Source organism: Astatotilapia calliptera, chromosome 7 (assembly GCF_964374335.1).
Source record: "Astatotilapia calliptera chromosome 7, fAstCal68.1, whole genome shotgun sequence".
NCBI lineage: Eukaryota > Metazoa > Chordata > Actinopteri > Cichliformes > Cichlidae > Astatotilapia > Astatotilapia calliptera.
In genome coordinates this window covers 1536188-1551334 of record NC_137428.1, presented here as the reverse complement: position 1 = coordinate 1551334, position 15147 = coordinate 1536188, and the positions used below count along the sequence as shown (strand labels likewise).

Below are 15147 nucleotides of genomic sequence, written 5' to 3'. Positions count from 1 at the left end.
TTCTGACAGCGCTGCAGGGATCGCTCCAGTAACCGTGTTCTCTAATTACAACTAAAGCACTCTGACACTTTCTTTGTTTGTGTGAGCAAAGTTTTTACATCACGACCTCCTCACCCCCCTCACCGTGACTGTGGAGCACGTCCTCTCAAAGATATTCAAAGCTTTGTGGCAGTTTTCCCAACCACCCATGTGCCCTTCAGAACCATGGGATATCTGGCGCGTTGTTGCGGGCTGCTCAGTCGGTCACATTTGGTCTGGGCGTTCGACCCACCAATCTTTGTTTATTCTGCTCATAATTTGTGGACAACAGCCAAAGGCTGGACGGTCACCGCCACTGTTTGCAGATGCACTGCGGCGGTTCGTAGCCGAGTGTGAAGCAGCTGGGATGAAGTGCGGAGCTTCCTGTATCTGTGTTCAGGAATCAGGGGTGGGACCAATGACTGTAGAAAACATGGACGATGCCACCCCGCCTCCTCCTATTGTGCAAAAATGAAGCCAAAATACCCCGCTTGTGGAGGCTGCCATCTTGCATTTTTGGAGCCAGAGTCTGCGCAGTAGTGACCTGAGGTGGAGCGACTGTGTAACGCTCCCGCCCACACACCCGCTGGACGTGACCGCAAACACGCCCCCTACACTTTTTACGTAGCCCAGCGACTCCAGTTTTTTGCTGGTTTATCGCGACTGACGACTCGTTTAATTAAGGTAAATACAACCATGTCACTGCTATAAAAAAGACACACAGCTTATCATCTTATAGTTCTAAAATCGCTCTGTTGTTAATTCGTTTGCTAGATTAGCCGCTAGCATACGCACTGTGTTGGAGGCTTGTTGCTAGCTAGTTAGCGATGAGAAACACCAGGAAGACTGAAGCTCATCGCATTGATCAAGCAGGACTCATGATCTTCACCAGCAGCTCCCTCACAGGGAAATCTTCAGCACTCCTCCGTAGGCCCGCCCCAGAAGATGGATAAACTCAGCATTTCATCAACACTGTGATGGGGACCTTTGCTTTGTGTAATGTTATAAATACTCAGATACTCCCCAGAGGCTCCAGACCTTTACATAAAGATATTATATTCAGTCCTGTAGAAAGTTATATATTTAAAAATATATGATCCTCTCTGGTATGAATAACTCTGCATCACTTTATGGTAAATAACACTATCTGCAAAAAACTGTGAAAGAACTCCAGATCACAAGTTTGTAGTTCAACATACAAGTGACGACCTTTGACCTTCATCAGGTTTTATTTAATTCTGTCAGAGAAAATCTCATATGCTCTTCATGCAGCTGAGTACATCAAGTGTTTAAAACGGAAGCTGTGCAGGTCTGAGATCAGCAGCTTTGTGAAACACCAAACTGAGGTCCTGTTAATGCTGATATATAGTGACACAGTTACAGGGGTGATTAATCCTTTTGTTTTTTTTGTCTTTAACTTTATCAATAAAGCTGCAGCTTTCACTGCAGCACATGTGGTACTTTAACCTTTGCACTGTTCATTTTGCAGTTAACATGTGAACATGTTGGATGATCTGTCTGCTGTCACTGGGTGGTGCTGATTCATTCACCTGCACAGATTAGCTAAACGAACCCCGACAGCCGAGTGCTCATGTTAGCTAGCTAGGTCTCAGGACCGAGCTAAGGACGGTAGTTACGGATTAGCTTCAGATCACTGAAACGAGCAATAAAAACCAGTTTCCTGTCTGGGCTTTTCCTTAAAGATAGCGTGAGTCACTCGTCATTTGCGAGGGGCTCCAAGCAAAGTCCTACCTCACATCAAACACCAGCTGAGGAGCTTCAGCGTCTGACCAGGATGGGCCACATTCACTAATGCCAATCTGTTGGTGTTTTCAAAGAGAAGATTGTATGTAAGAGGTGGGAACTCTGAGCCTGCTGCATTTGCACTTCTGCAGTTCCTTTATCAAGGAGTTAAATACAGGGAGGAGAAAATTTAAATCAAGCATCCAAACTGATTAGCTCATGTGTGCGACACGCAGGTTTCTCTTTATTCACTTGATATTAAAAGAAACCGACTCTGTATGTGTTTGGAAAAGACTTGGAGAGCTAACCACACCTCTGAGTGCTACTTACCTTTGACATTTTCTCATAAAAAAGTCCAGCCTGACTGATTCGGTTTTACCGTCATAATTCACTCAACATTATTTTATTATTCTCGTCTCTGTGTTTCGTCCCGAGCATCTCCTGTGTGAGGTCAGACCTTTTCTGCCTTTGCGTCAGGTCTGTGTTTCTGTTCCCATGTTCTGTCTTCTCATTAGTCGGATTCTGTTCACCTTTGTTTCTCCCCATTTACCTCAGGTGTGCATTTAAGCCCTCAATTTTCCTCACATCCTTTATTCTCCAAGTTTTGCATGTCTGCTCCCAGTCCAGCTTTGTTTCGTGTTTTCTCTGTTTGAGCAATGAAACTTGTTGTCTCTTTGAGATTATCGCCTGCATATCGGGTCCCAAATCTGTCGCACAGAATATCGTGACATTTATCGCCATCTCGACGTACCAATGATGGGAGCTATGGGTTGCAGACCCGGCCCCCGTCTTCAAAATTTCAAAGACAACATTGGAAGTTCATTACACACTGATTTTCGCCTCAGCAGGGAGTCCGTGACACCGCTGATGAATCTACTTAACCAGTATCGGAGACATGGTTGGGGTGCCCCGATCGAGGCCCTTGTGTTCCTTTTCTGGCTGGCAAGTGGAGCAGCCTACAGGGTAGTGTCCAGGGTGTTTGCAATACCCCATTCCACTGTTCACCACATGTGCACAGGGTCACAGAGGAGGTGGTGGCCACTCGCCATCAGGTCATCCACCTCTCTTGGACCCCAGAAGATCTAGATGCCATGTCCAATGAGTATGCACAGCTGGCAGGACACAGGGCCTTTGTGAAAGATCCTGGTGCAATTGACTGCTGCCATGTCTGCATCAAGCCCCCCAGCGGCCCTGATGGTCAGTGCAACAGGAACAGGAAGTTGTTCCCGTCTATAATCCTGCAGGCGGTATGTGACCATCAGGGCCGCTTTGTCGATACACATGTGGGCTGGCCGGGGTCAGTGCATGACTCCAGGGTCCTCCGCCACAGCCCACTGTACCGACAGGCCCGTTACCCTCCCCCAGGGCATTTTATCCTTGCAGATGGAGGGTACCCATGTCTCCAACATCCACTCCCCCTCATCACCCCCTACAAGAGGCCAGTCCACGGTGTGGGAGCCCAGCGCTTCAACGCACATCATCCCAGGGCTCGCTCTGTCATAGAGTGTGCTTTTGGAATGATGACGATGAGGTTCCGTGTCATCTTCCTGCAAGCACTGGAGGTGCACCACACGTTCGTGCCACATGTACATCACTCTAATACAATCATCATTGTTGTTTGTTGAATCATAATGGCAACTGTAGTGTATAATCTGGCATGTACACTGTACTTACAAGACAAAACATCTGCTGCAGGTCATAACAGCATGTGCCGTTCTGCATAACATCTGCATCGGTGCTGGTGACATTGTGGCCCCAGATGAGGAGCCCGAGGATGATGCCCAAGATGAGGGGGAGACTGGTTCGGAGGCAGTCAGTGGTGCACACTGGTGGGAACAGCTATCTGCTGAGGTGTCTGCCCTGGAGGAGCTACCCCCAGACCACGATTATTGTCATCAGTTACAGTGGGGCAAAAAAGTATTTAGTCAGCCACCGATTGTGCAAGTTCCCCCACCTAAAATGATGACAGAGGTCAGTAATTTGCACCAGAGGTACACTTCAACTGTGAGAGACAGAATGTGAAAAAAAAATCCATGAATCCACATGGTAGGATTTGTAAAGAATTTATTGGTAAATCAGGGTGGAAAATAAGTATTTGGTCAATAACAAAAATACAACTCAATACTTTGTAACATAACCTTTGTTGGCAATAACAGAGGTCAAACGTTTACTATAGGTCTTTACCAGGTTTGCACACACAGTAGCTGGTATTTTGGCCCATTCCTCCATGCAGATCTTCTCGAGAGCAGTGATGTTTTGGGGCTGTCGCCGAGCAACACGGACTTTCAACTCCCGCCACAGATTTTCTATGGGGTTGAGGTCTGGAGACTGGCTAGGCCACTCCAGGACTTTCAAATGCTTCTTACGGAGCCACTCCTTTGTTGCCCGGGCGGTGTGTTTTGGATCATTGTCATGTTGGAAGACCCAGCCTCGTTTCATCTTCAAAGTTCTCACTGATGGAAGGAGGTTTTGGCTCAAAATCTCACGATACATGGCCCCATTCATTCTGTCCTTAACACGGATCAGTCGTCCTGTCCCCTTGGCAGAAAAACAGCCCCATAGCATGATGTTTCCACCCCCATGCTTCACAGTAGGTATGGTGTTCTTGGGATGCAACTCAGTATTCTTCTTCCTCCAAACACGACGAGTTGAGTTTATACCAAAAAGTTCTACTTTGGTTTCATCTGACCACATGACATTCTCCCAATCCTCTGCTGTATCATCCATGTGCTCTCTGGCAAACTTCAGACGGGCCTGGACATGCACTGGCTTCAGCAGCGGAACACGTCTGGCACTGCGGGATTTGATTCCCTGCCGTTGTAGTGTGTTACTGATGGTGACCTTTGTTACTTTGGTCCCAGCTCTCTGCAGGTCATTCACCAGGTCCCCCCGTGTGGTTCTGGGATCTTTGCTCACCGTTCTCATGATCATTTTGACCCCACGGGATGAGATCTTGCGTGGAGCCCCAGATGGAGGGAGATTATCAGTGGTCTTGTATGTCTTCCATTTTCTGATGATTGCTCCCACAGTTGATTTTTTCACACCAAGCTGCTTGCCTATTGTAGATTCACTCTTCCCAGTCTGGTGCAGGTCTACAATACTTTTCCTGGTGTCCTTCGAAAGCTCTTTGGTCTTGGCCATGGCGGAGTTTGGAGTCTGACTGTTTGAGGCTGTGGACAGGTGTCTTTTATACAGATGATGAGTTCAAACAGGTGCCATTCATACAGGTAACGAGTGGGGGACAGAAAAGCGTCTTACAGAAGACGTTACAGGTCTGTGAGAGCCAGAGATTTTCCTTGTTTGAGGTGACCAAATACTTATTTTCCACCCTGATTTACCAATAAATTCTTTACAAATCCTACCATGTGGATTCATGGATTTTTTTTTCACATTCTGTCTCTCACACTTGAAGTGTACCTCTGGTGCAAATTACTGACCTCTGTCATCATTTTAAGTGGGGGGAACTTGCACAATCGGTGGCTGACTAAATACTTTTTTGCCCCACTGTAGGTATCCCTTAGTGGTGCATCTTGTTTTAACATGCTTGTTGGCACCGTGTCTTTTTTGCTCCGTTATGCATACATTCTAGTGACATGGCAGCTGTCAGTTTCACCTGCCATGCAGACCCAAGTGGAAGATGATGCGGTGGACAGTGGGAATGAGTGTGCCTGAGCAACATCTGGGGATGCCCACTCAGTACCTGGCAATGCAAACCAGGGGTCTCACCTGTGGCACCTCCTTCATCTCTCTGGTCCTGGTCCAGTGGATCCAGCAGCACTGCCCAAGACTCCCTGCTCAGCCAAATGTCAGGCCTGGTTAACAATGCCTGTGCATACTGGGACACTCAGGTTAATCCTGGACCACAATGGGCAGTTCATTACCAACAATCCTGTTGTGTTTTACGTTGCACTGTTGTTATTTTCACAGTTTGGCAAGTGCAATAGGTCAGGCCCCCCGGAATTGTTTTATGGAGTTCGTTACAAACATGCAAATACAGTTTGGATGTTCTGAATGTTTTATTTATATAACTGAAATCATCTTGTTTGTACAAAACAAAGGTTGGGATGCCAGCATAAACAAAGTGCAACTATGTACATTAGCTGTCTGTGAACACGACTCAATCCTTTTTCTGCTCCACTGGCTTCTCAAGGACACCTAGCAGCCTGTCCATCCTCTCGGCTCTCCGTGCCTCCGTTTGATGTTGCTGTCCCCGTCCCTCTTCCTTTTCGCCACTCGTGCCTCCAGTGGCTCCTCATCCTCCTGCTGGTGAGGAAGAGGAAGTGGGTTGCCCACTACTACAATGGGCCCTGGTGTGTCCTCCTGGATGGAGGAAATTAGGACAGGAGGCCTGGTAGAGGGCCACTGTCCTAGCACCTCATCCATGGCACCAAACCAGGGCCATGTTGCGGCAGTGGGCTTCCCACTTGCACCCTCGCCTGTTGCTGGATACTTGCACTGCTGAGGGCAGAGTACACCACAAGTGGCAGTTGGCAAAAACAGCAACAGTGCAGGTTTACATAGATGACTTGGCAGTATTCCGTGTGGAGATACATCTGTCACACTTCAGGTCTTGATGCTCAATTCCGATTTTTTTTGTCTGCTCGTTCACACTACAAATAAAATGTGACAGCAAACACGCTCTAGTGTGAACGCTCAAAGCGGCCGCATGCGCAGAAGAAGACGTCACACACAACAGATTCAGTACCACATACGGACGTGACACAGGTTGGAATTTTAAAATATCGGATTTGCGCCGTTCACACTGTCATACCATGATCGGATATGGGTCGCATAGGGTCAAAGAAGTCAGATTGGATGCGCTTTACCACCTTTTCATCAGTGAGTGCTTTGCTCATTGCCCATATTTCACGGGTTGCAGGTCCCTTTGGGTGGCTGGAATTCAGAGCAACTCAAGCTGGACGGATGAAGAAAGGAAGAAAAAAAACCCTTACTTTTTCTGTATTATTTCACCTTAAACCCAGCCTAGTTTAGGTCCTAATCCTAATTAGATGTTATTTGGACAAACAATTAATCACATGCAAAAATTGGTACTCTTAAAAACACATTTTAAAAACCTTTCCCTAATTTTAACCTTAATTGGACACTATTAAAAATGAATCACAAACAAAAAGTCAGGACACCGGTAAAGTCAAAAACAGTTTCAAATCCATTTTCTAATTCAAACCCTAATTGCACAATATTAAAACATTTGCTTTAAACCCCCGACTGTTTTAATGTAAAAATGTAAATACAAATGCAGGTTAAAATATAAATAATTAAAACACATTAGCTTAAAAACATTTTTTCACTTAAAACCACAAAAGAACAATTTACACAATAGGATAACTATAACTAATGTGGAGTAATGTTAAAAACCTAAGAGGAATTGGCAGAAACTGAGGCGATAAAAGGGTCACAGTGAGAGTCGGAGTTGCCAACTTAGCAACTTTGTCGCTATATTTAGCGAGACCCTTAGCGAATTTCTTTCCTAAAAAGCGACTAACGACAAACCTGGGGACTTTTTCTGGTGTTATTGGAGACTTATGTCTTATTGGATGTTTATATGATTAAGCTCATGAGTTTTTCTAGTTCTTTGTTATTAGATTCCCCTTGTGTCTTCCAACCCCTGTTAAGTCTCCCTTGCCCTTCATGTGTTTCATGTCCTTTATGCTGTCAAGTTCATGTAGGCATGTCTGCGTTTCATTATGTTTCCTATTTTATTTTCTAAGAGGTTCTGTGTTTTGTTTTACTCTGTCCCTGTGGCGTTGTTATGTCCACGTTGTGTCTACTGTGGCTTTCTGTCCCATGTTTCAGGTCCCTATGTTCTGTCTTCTCAGTTGCTGTTAAGTTTGCATGTCTAGAGTTCAGTCAGTGTGTTTCCTGTTTTACTTTGAAGGTCCATGTCTCATGTGAGTGATTCTAGTTTTGCTTCCCTTGTCTCGTCCAGCCTGATTACTCCCAGCTGTGCTCTCTGTGTATTTAAGCCCTGTGTTTCTCTTTGTCAGGGTCGTAGTCTCCCTCATGGCTGTGTTTCCTTGCGTGTCAGTTTATCCATGTCCCAGTTTAGTTTAGTTTTCCATGCCATTCTGCAATAAAGCAGCTTTTTGAGTTTAATTTTCTTGTCGTGAGTTTTGCGTTTGGGTCCTTCTCCTGCCTGTACACAGCCGAAACATGACAATTTTTCTTTGTCTAAAATACATCAGTGCACTGAAATGCATCATTCAATTGTTAAATTACTATATATGTGCTACAGTGAGATTTATATTTGAAGGGAAGCACAATGCTATGATTTTACTGTAAAGCAAATTTACCTTCCCTATGGGTATAAATAAAGTTACCTTACCTTATTACAATCATTGCAAACTTAGAAATCGGCTGTCCTTGCAGAGCCTTAACTCCATCTTATACATCCAATTTCGACTGAAGCTGTCTGATGCGGCTTGCTATGTACATTTTGATTGTTAATGGTTAAAAATGTTCTTATTTTGAGGCCGGGATCTGCCTGGTAAGCCTTGACAAATATACTCAAAACAGGTAAAGAGAAAAGATCTGTTCTCTTAGGTATAAAGTTATGTAGGTGATGCCTAATTTGAAGAAACCTAAAAAAATCTGTTTTGCTTAACTGGTATTGATCTTTTACTGATTGGAAGTCCCTAAGAATTCCCTTATCGTAAAACATACAATATGCCATTAAGCCTTGTCCTGCCCATTTTTTATATCTTACAGCTAACTTATTGGGTAAAAAATCAAAATCAAAAGCGCACCATCTTAAAATCCTAACCTCTTCATTCCAATCATTCTTATTACGAAATTGTAACCAAAGTTTTAAAGGCAGGTTAATCCATTGGTTTCCTTGATTAATTTGTTTTTTAATGAGTGTCACATCCCCTAAGCTTGCCTGAATTGGAAAATCTCTTAAGGCCACTGTTTCTATTTCTATTTCTTTCCATCTCGCTTGGTAGTCTACATTACACCAACACACTAATATCCTCAATTGAGCTGAAATATAATAATCTTTCAAACATGGGAACCCCAACCCCCCTTTGTCTTTAGCCAACTGAATAGTTTGGTACTTAATCCGTGGTTTTTTCCCCTGCCATATGAACCGCTCTGGAATATTTATATAACATTTTGAGTTATTTTCCAGTGTTAGAAAATCAGCACTGCTCAGTGTTAGTCTTTGTTAATCTTCAAAACTGACTAGGTTACTTTTAAACATATAACACTGTCAAAAGTGTTAATTTAACACTCAACAGTGTTGTATTTAACACTCAGAGGCTCAGAGACTCAGGCGCAGACCACAAGTTCCTTCAAATCAAAAGTGAATTTATTTACAGTGTTCTCCACAGTGAAATATATATACACACACACAACGGTGTCTGGGGAAAAGGGGCCGGGGTTCCAGGGTCCGGAAGTGAAAGGGGCAGGAGTCCATGGAGGGGAGATTTCCATACAGCCCTCACAAACACACACAGCTCCTCTTCTTTCCTCTATCACTCTTGCTCACGCTCAGTCACCGTGCACAGGGAAACGGGTCCATGGGAAATCTATACACAGACAGAGAAACAGTTAGTCTCCTGGTTCAGACGTACTCACGAACAAACTTTGCAGAGTGCAGGACGACTGACGCTGATGGCTCAACGATCCAGCGACGAGTAGAGCAGACTCGCCATCTTAAGTAGGACTCCAATTCTCGTAATCAGCGGCAGGTGTGCTGATCATCTCCAGGTGCGTGGGCCAGGAGCGGGAGCCCATACTGAGCTCCGCCCCGGCAGGAGAAAGAGAGAGTGGGAGAGGACGAGAGAGAAAGAGAGAGCAGATGAGAGAGGAGAATAAATAAAACAAAGCGCCTGACTGCTGTCAGCTGGCGAGGTGCGGGGACCATGACAATTAAATCATTTGTTTCCACAGTAAAAAAGAAAAAATGTTAACAAATGCACTTCTAAAATACATACCTTATTTAATTTCCATTATTATTACACCTTTTTTCACCTTTTTCACATGTTTTTGTGCCACAGCCTGAAGAAGACTCTTTAAGAGCCAAAATGTCATCCGGCACAAATTTAATTGACTTCAATTTAATTGGATTTATTTTGTTTTATACATAAATATTTAAAAACATTTAATTTCTTTGATTTATAATAAATAGGTAATTAAGGTGACACTAAAAAACAACATATTTAATGAATAAATAAGTAAAAACGGACAACCCTGGATGGGTTACTTTGGAGACCAGGATGGATGGAGGTGTGATATGGGAGCCGCCTAGGGCGCACCGACAGCAGCGGGTCACCTGGGGGATGCACCGTGCACGCCCTCCTTCCTTTGACAGAGCGGGGAGGAGTTAGTTTTCATTCCCTGCAGGTTAGCTGTGAGAACAAAAGCTCACCTGTTGTCACATTTAGGAGCACGCTCTGTGAGTAACTTCTAACCTGCAGTGTGGTGATGGACTTGTGTTGCTGCATCAGGTGAGGCACGACTCCTTTCAATGATCCCTGCCACCCGCAAGAGGTTCTGGGTTCAACATGGCTGAAACTCACACAGCTCTTAGTGCCTGGTCTTGTGTGTTTGAGGCAAGGTGACACTGCAGCCTGATGCAGCGTACATGCAGGGGAAGAGGACAGAATCAGCCTTCTTCATGGTTCCTGTTGGAACCCAGGTTACCTCAGCACGTTGGGCAAAAAGTGAGCCTTGGACGGCATCAAGAGCACAAATGTGTTCATGACAAGTGTTTATTAAAAAGTTACTCAGGTGTCCAGACTGGCACTGGAGGACTGGGAGGAGGGCATAGTCCAAGCAGACAGGACACTGGAACTGGCTCACTATCTCCATGTTGGGATCTGTGGTGCCTGAAAGGATGGTTATGGGCTGAGAGGGAGGGTGCTCAGATGTCCCTGTGGGCGGTGGCAGTTAGGCGACTCCTGACCATCGATCTGGATCGATCCCGGGGATGGAAAGTGGCTGGCGCTCCCAGATCTGCAGGGTGGCAAAGAATCGCTGGTGTCCATCATTCCTCTCCTGCTTCTTCAGCACGAACAGGAAGTGGACATGTCTCTTGCCTATGTCTCCATGATGTCATTTCTCTCTATCCTACAACGTTGGTTACAATAACAGAAAAAACACACAAAAAACTAGTCCGAGCAGACCGGACACTGGAACTGGCTCGCTGTCTGCATGTTGGGATCAGCGGTGCCTGAAAGGGTGGGCGGGGGTTGAGAGATGTCAGATGTTCGTGTGGGCGGTGCGGATCGACCATTACTGACACGTCTGTTACCACGGACATCGCACGCTCATACGACGTTGAGACACTCTCACAAACAAAATCACGGTTTAGTAACGCAGTCACCCAGCATGCTTACGGGAAAGTAATCCCTTACATTACTCGTTACTTGAAAAAAGTAATTGGATTACAATAGGCAGAAAACAATAACGAGAATCAAAATCACGAATAACAATAATCAAGGAATATAAAGTAACAGCTGGTCCCAGACCGAGTGTGGTGACTAACACAGAGTGTTCTGATGACATCGTCGATGTTTCCGCTTATTTTAAACGAGCCGTTTGCACGTTGAGCTTTTTCAGTCGTCAGCTGAAACGTGTGTGCTCTTTGTTCTGCTCTGTTCTTGTGTGTTTGCTCTGCTGCAGCGCTGTGCGATCATTCCTCCTCTGCAGTGTAGAGCACACCGATAAGAACACGCAGAGGCGCAGAAGATGGCAACAGGGGAATAAATATGGAGATATGCTGCTGCTGTTTTATTAAACATGAAAGCACAAAGAGAGAGAAATAACATTCATGCAGCAAAACTCTGACACTGTCTAACACCTTGATCAGGTCAACATTTTAATCCGTGTGAATTATCACAGACTAGCAGAGAAACTTGTGATTATCCCACAGAGAGTGCAGATAACAGACAGTAAACATGCTCAGACAGGTTAGCGCTGTGTGTGTGCAGGGCTGATGCTGTTCTGACTCAGAGTCACATGCACAGCTTCATAGTGTGTGTGCAGCTATCAACGATGCAAGCTGCCCTCAGCTTTTAAGCACTTAGTCACTAACGACGTTGGACGGTGTTGAGAATAAAAACTGAGTGATTTATGAGGCATTAGTTACTGGATCAGCACAATGTGTTTTTTATTTATTTGCTGTTTAAGAGATAAATATTTATTTGATTCCTTTTGACGTGTGAAATCATGTTTGTGTGAGCTACCTGAGTATATTCAGCGAATCCTGGCGTTTTAATTAGCTGTGATTCATTTAAGCGGAACCTCATAAATCAAACTGCAAAGCCGAGACCTGAAAAAGACATAATTACCATCAGGAAAGTGTCTCAGGCAGCCGTTTGCACTCTCAGTCAAACAGGAAAACCACACTGAAGGAAAATTAAGCTGCAGGCGGCACTGAGAGGCACCTGCTGCAGACACAGACTCACATTTTGTTCCCTTCATGGAAAATGCCATGAGGAGGAGAAAGAGGAAAGGAGGACTTCAGACAGGAGAAGCACCAAATGTAAATGTGACTGTGCAAAAATGTGCTTTTATTTGCATTGGAAATGTTTTATATGTTACTCAGTGAAAGACTGACAAAGCTGAAAAAACCTGAAACGTGAAGCCGAGTGTGTCGATGGAAAGAACATTAGTGCAGGCAGAAGAGGACACAAGTCCAAAAATGCCATAAAGGAGTAAAAGTTCTCTGATTATGCGCTTCATCAGCGGCGGCTGAGAGCTCGCACTGGGCTGGTTAAAACACAGCAAAACATGCATAGTAAAAAACCCTGGATAACTTGTCCCTTTCCACCGCGTGACACAAACATGAATAAACTGCAAAGAAGACAGGACCAAAACTCCTCCCCAGTGACTGACTGAAGTCACACAGAAACCATCACTGCACAGTGTGGACTCACAGATCTGCAGATCCTGCAGCCTGGCTGCAAGAACCTTGATGGTACAGAACGATAAAGCCACGTTGAGCAGCAGACGGGGCGTGCACGTGTGCCAGCACTGATCCCTCACCTTCGTGCTCCTATTTCAGCCCAACGATAAGTCCGGCTGCCTCTGGACCAGATCCATCTCTGTAAGAAGAACAGACGTTTGTTCCACAGAGACCCCGGCGATGACGTGCCCGGCGGCCTCTGTGTTCGACTTTGCTGCTGACTGAGTGTAATTACATTGCAGATACAGGCTGAGCTCGCTGTTAAAATTCAGCAGGTAAACTTAATTTCACCGACTGAATCGATGCCTTTTTTTATTTGTTGGTCTTTTATTTGCTCTGCTCAGCCAGGATAGATTTTACCTCTCTTTGAAGTTGCTTTCTTAAAAGTTTTAAAGCTAGTCAAAGTTTCTCCTAAAATTGGAAAAAAAATCAAGCCAATGGACTTTTTCATTTTGCAGTGAAAAAAGCTGCAGCTCAGCTCCCCGAGAAGACCATCCTCTATCGCCTCCTTTAGCTCCTCATTAGTCCTCCTCAGTGCAAATCTGTAAGAAGCATCAGGGCCGCGGCGCCGCTGATGCTTGAACCCAAACAGCTTCTTAGTCGTCAATTCAACCGATATTTTCTCTAAGTGGATAATTGAAGTCAGCAGCACAGAATGATTGTACTCTGTTTATCAGAGTCTGTCGCCCTCGCTGTCCGTGAGAGCTTTCCCGACACTTTCCACCGGCCGCTCTCTCTCAGCGGCATTAAACTTTTATCTCAGTCATTACTTTGAGCTCCCAGACTCAAACTGGGACTACTTCCCTGAGTTTTTTAGGTTAGCTTTAAGAGTATTTGCAGAAAGTTTGAGAATGTGGCCCCAGGTGGATCATGAGATAGTGTTTCAGTAAAAGGACATCTCAGGTTTTGCAGCCCCCGTTTGATCTTTTTGACATTGCTCTCGCAGCTTGTGCTCCTCGCATGTAATAATTCTGTTAGACGTCATATTGGAAAGGAAATGGCGTGAGGTTTGACCTTTCGCCCGATGAAGGGAGACCGTAAGCAGCGTTTGGTGGAAATATGTCCCGTACAAACGGAGGGCTGTGCTGGTGCCGCTCCCTTGTACAGAGAGCTTTTTCAAACACAGCTTTGAACTTCCCGCAGCCTGAAAGCAGCATTTATCATGAGGATAAACTCCAGGGGAGGTCTGGCAGATGTGGATGTTTTCCTGGCTGTTGGGAGGTCTGGTGTTTTGATCCCGGGGTTTGGAGCAGCTAATCTTCATATTTGTGAAGTTAAACTGAACAGACACAATTTATTTCTCCCTTTTTAAACTTTAGACAAAGTCTAAATCTCTGCTGCCTTCCTGACATTGACTGGAACAACGTCACAAACTCAATAACTGGAAAAATAAGACACTTCTTGACAAACACGTTCCGACTGACTGGGACAGTCTTCAAAGTACAGTTCTTACTCGCTGCTGTTTTAGATGTATGACATTAACATAAAGCTAAAAACTTCCCAGTGTCCCATATTTCCAGTCCTGCTTTTCTGAAATATATTTGGAACCAGTCACCAGACGGTGACACTTGTTGGTTAAAAGGATCATTTTTCATGCTTTACACTTTTTCCTTCAGCGGTGGATTCATGGTATTAAAACAGGATTCCTAACCTGTGTTTAATCTGTGCTCAGTGTTAGCATGCTCGAGCAAAGTATTTTTATACATTTCATTGTATTTGTTCCATAAGCTTTACAGTAAACATATATAAGATCGATATCACCTATAGATTTAACATTCTGGCTGCCCCTTAATGGGTTTTGCTGCCAGAAGCGAAAACATTCAGACAAGAAGGTAAAGTCATGGGCTGTTAGCCAACACCAGCTAGCCTGGTTAGCATCCACAGACTGTGACAGTGAATGACACAAACACAGAGATCTGCTTATGCATTTAAAATCACTAAAACTGGAGCTTAGACTGATTAAATTATCCGCCACCTATCACTTATCCGATGATGTCATTCAAAATGGCTCCAACAGCACAAACCCAGTCCAAAGGTCCAGTTCAGGTGAAGCTAGCAGACAGCTAGCAGCTACAGCCGCCTGTGTCACCATCCACCTGTCAGCTGCAGAGACCTCTCAAAATGCAGAGAAAAATTAGTGTTATGCTGGATATTAAAGTAGGAGCAGAAAGTTCCCATCAAAGTGATGTTTGCATGTAAACCTGGGAACAGTTTGACATGTGCAATGACGATGACACGTTTCAGATTCTGCTGTTTCCAGGTCAGCTGCTGTCACTGACCACATTAAGTCCTTTACTGAAAAGGTCACACTTCTTTGATTTCCACTCTCATACTGATGCGCACAGCATAAGTCTGTGTGCAATGAAGGGTCGAATTTAAACGATTCTTACAGCAAGTTACAGGTTCTTCTACAGATGGAGCCATTACAAAACAATGCTGACTATCTATTAGATTAC

The 15147-nt window shown here is 44.7% G+C and overlaps 1 long non-coding RNA gene across 1 annotated transcript; it reads right to left on the bottom strand.

The window, feature by feature from the left end:
* Positions 1-9066: 9066 nt before the first annotated feature.
* Positions 9067-9526, bottom strand: LOC145429847 (uncharacterized). Its single transcript, XR_013910177.1, has 2 exons — positions 9390-9526; positions 9067-9308 (listed from the first exon to the last, which is right to left on the bottom strand). It is a non-coding gene; the product is annotated as an uncharacterized LOC145429847 (long non-coding RNA).
* Between the last annotated feature and the right edge of the window lie 5621 nt (positions 9527-15147).